Genomic DNA, 3,534 nt, shown 5'->3' with positions numbered 1-3,534 from the left:
GCGGGGGCCCCGAATCCGCCGCCCCCGCCGCGCGCCCCGCTGCCAGACTTCCGAAAATTTGCCAAAAACTCACCGCATGAATTTTCTTGTCCCGCGGATCCAAGATGGCGACGTATCCACCGCGGAGGCTGCTGGGAGCAAGACCTTTACCCTCTGACCGCCGCCGTGACCCCCGTCGCTCCGGCTTCCCTCCGGGTGGCGGCGGAAGGTGGGAGCGGCGACTGCAAAGCAGCAGCGATGGGGTGGGTAGGGCGCTTCCAGCGCGCTTCTAACAAGGTGGAGAGAGGCGCTTCACTCCCCTACCGCCCTCACCGCTGCTCCGTCTTGTCTCACATCGACTCACAGGGAGGCTTGCTGCTCCTCCGCGGCCGTTACAGAGAGCGGGGCTTCTGCGGCCGCTACCGTTTTCCTGGGGCCAGGTTGCTTCGCAGAGGGCTCTGGCCCTAAGTCCGAGGGGGACCGCAGGGTCCAGGGGCGATGAATGGTGTGGTGGCTTCAGTCCGCCCTCCCCGGGGATGCTGAGCGTGTTCGTGTTCGTGTTTGTGTTTGTGTTTGTGTTGGACACCCCGCCCCCGCACGTCCGCCTCCTCACTCCTCCCCTCCTCACTCCCGCCACCTGGGCGAATTTAACCGTGTCCCCGTTTCCTCCCTTAGCTCCCGCAACCTCCGGAGCTTGTGCGCGTACTTCAGGGACCGGCACCACGTCACCGTCACCTTCTGAGTAGTGAGTTCCCCTCTGATGAAACCACTGGTGTATTTACTCACCATCCTCACCTTTTTTTTTTTTTTTCCCCCAACCTGGTGGAAGGAAGTACATAATGGAGAGCAAGTTTTTAAAGCACGGTCGTGTCGTGTGAACTTGCTCTAGCCAAATTAGGTTTATAGCACTTTTTCTGACTCTCATTCCCCCCAGTCTCCACATAAATAAGAGTGACCAGCTGGGTCATCCGCAAGACCATTTGAAATTATTGTGGCTTGGGTGAAAACTTAAAGGAGTGAAGTATCTGCTTTCCGGAAAAATCGTTGTCGTTCAAAGTGAAATTAAACTTTTCTTTGCAATAATTCCCCTTTATTTCTTTGTATGTCTGTAAACTCTTCACTTTTTTTTTTGTAATTACTAGACATTTCGTTCTTAAGAGCCTCTGCATGTGTGTTTTGGAATTGTGTAGCTTCATAATGTGAAAATTGTCCTTTTCTATTTGAGCAATTAGTTAATTTGAAGTAAATAAAATTTCTACTTCACTTGGTTGTTTCTTTTAAAAATTCACCTTTTCCTTACAAAAGAATCACTGTAATCCAATTTAAATTTGTCATTGAAGGTCAAAAATAAGAAATAGCAAGAAACACAACATACTTTAAAATAAAAGGTAACTGTCATGTTTTTGAAGATAAGGTGTTTTGACATAGCAGACATTGTGTGAATTTATTTCAACTCCTAGTGGTACTAGTGTAGACAGAAAATGTTTTACTTGGTTATTCATTTCATCAAACATTCTACTTCTTTTTTTTTTTTTTTTTTTTCACTTCAGGAAAATTCGAGGAGGAACAACACATTGGTGTCTTTCCTTCTTTTCTCCCCGTCTTCTCCAAATAGTCCCTTCCTCTTTCTGCTTTCTCCTCCTCTCATGTTAACATCTTCAACCATAAGATGGTGTGTTAAAAGATTGGTTATATCTCTATAGAATGACTTCCAGAGGGTGTAAGTCTGATTTGAGAGTTTTATTACCTTGAGTATTTTACTGGAAGAGATAGAACAACAAACATTTTTATAATAAACGTGTGGGTTAGGAGTGTTAGGAGAAAATACACTGATACTATTACTTTCAATATTTGATACTACTTACTTTGACTCACTGAACACTATTTGTTTAGGATGAATTCACTTTAAGCCATGTTGAAGAACAAGCCTTTAATTGTCCTATTATTTGTGCCAAATCTATTATAAATTTGTTAAAATTGTTTTAATACCTACCTTAGAGGGTACTCTAGGTATTTAATGACCTAGCATTTGTTAAAGGCTTGTGTAGTAAGAATTCTTACTGTAAGAGTTACTATTCTTACTCTAAGAATAGATGCTACATTTTTTGAATTATCCTGTTGCATCAAAAAGTTCATCTTCATTAGTAATGTTAATCAAGTTTGCCCATTTGGTAGTTTGGTTTTCTTTTGACTATCTTAATAGATTTTCTTTCTTTTACCTGAAAAGTAGTCCATACTAATAGGCACATGTTTTGTGTATTTCCAAAATATGTGTTATGTTAAATTCTCTGTACACTTCATGTAAAAATTACAGACTTTGAGGGAAAAAAATACCCTATTAAGGGAAGAATGAGTTTGTGTATAACTTGTAGAAGAAGGCGGCCACCCATTTTTAGGAAACTATGGATGGTATTGAAAATTTTGCCATGGCAAGGGATAAAAAGCACAGGCTTCTCTAATGTGTCTAAAACAACATTGGAATCTCCTTTGTTCATTCCCTAAATCTCCTGCTCCTTTAGAATTCCTGATTTTCATAAATAGTACCACCATTCACTTATTTGCTCAAGCATAAAACTTGGAATTTTCTGTGATTCTTCACACTCATACAGCTCATCAGACGGTACCATCAATTCTGCCTGACAAATATATTCTGAATTTAGCTGCTTGTCACCTCCACCACTACAGCCCTTGGAAGCCACCATCATCTCTTGCTGGACCACGGCAATATCCATACTAGCTGCTTTCACTTTCTATCTGTACCCTCATGAAAATTTTCCCATTCAAACCATTCTCTATATACCAACCAAAGCAATCATTTTAAAAATGTTATTAGGTTATGTCACTCCCTTGTTTAAAACCCTCCAGTAGCTTCCTTATGCACACAGAATGAAATCGGAATTCCTTACCATAGCCTTCAAGACTGCATAATCTGGCTCCTGCCCTCTTCTCCATCTTCCCAGGAAGCAGTACGGGAAATTGTTCTCACCCTTCTTACTGCCTCCTTTCTGTCGTGGGCTGAGCTCTTTGTAGTCTGTAGCAGAGCCTGTTGTCCCCAAAATTTCCATTTTTTTCATAGTAGTAGACATGGATACATGGCTACCCGGAACAAAGACTGTATTTTGCAGCCTTCCTTGTAGCCATGTAATAGTGCTGGCTGATGGGATATAAGCATTGTATCATGTGGCACACTTGTAAAACCATCCTGAAAAGATAGTTGGTGTACACCTTCAATGCGGCTTTTCCTTTATCCTGTACCGTGGACTATAGATGTGATCTTGGAACTCTAGCTGCCAATTTGTGTCTCATGCAGGTTCTCTCATTCTAGGGATGGCAAAACTGGTGGAAACCAGGGTCCCTGAGGACTTTGTGGATGAGAGCACCATGCCAGCCCTGCACTCGTAAATGTCTATATTATTACACTCGCTATTTTGGGGTCTCTTGTTCTCAGCTGAATTTAATCTTACCTGATACTCTGTCTCAGGGACTTTGCACTTGCTTTTTATTTTTTATTTTTTTTTTTCAGCCTGGGATGTGGTTTTACTGTCTTGAATATGG

At 42.3% G+C, this 3,534-nt stretch overlaps 1 protein-coding gene and 1 long non-coding RNA gene across 3 annotated transcripts in view; one reads left to right on the top strand and one right to left on the bottom strand.

Moving 5' to 3' along the window:
* The window catches only part of CNOT2 (CCR4-NOT transcription complex, subunit 2), a 109,072-nt gene extending 108,412 nt beyond the window's left edge, over nucleotides 1-660 (bottom strand). Inside the window, exons 1-2 of one of the 2 annotated variants that reach the window (XM_011976632.1) lie at nucleotides 313-520; nucleotides 74-221 (exon numbers count right to left, since the gene is read on the bottom strand). The gene's annotated coding sequence lies outside the window, so the exon portion shown is untranslated. Of the gene's footprint in view, nucleotides 1-73 lie in introns of both variants that reach the window. The other variant, XM_011976631.1, reaches the window with a different exon arrangement.
* Nucleotides 196-1,241, top strand: LOC105537131. The gene is made up of 2 exons (XR_001005678.1): nucleotides 196-484; nucleotides 655-1,241. It is a non-coding gene; the product is annotated as an uncharacterized LOC105537131 (long non-coding RNA).
* Nucleotides 1,242-3,534: the final 2,293 nt, after the last annotated feature.

Source organism: Mandrillus leucophaeus, unplaced genomic scaffold, assembly GCF_000951045.1.
Source record: "Mandrillus leucophaeus isolate KB7577 unplaced genomic scaffold, Mleu.le_1.0 Scaffold169, whole genome shotgun sequence".
Classification (NCBI taxonomy): domain Eukaryota; kingdom Metazoa; phylum Chordata; class Mammalia; order Primates; family Cercopithecidae; genus Mandrillus; species Mandrillus leucophaeus.
The sequence above is the reverse complement of the archived record's forward strand: the minus strand, read 5'-3'. Positions and strand labels throughout refer to the sequence as shown.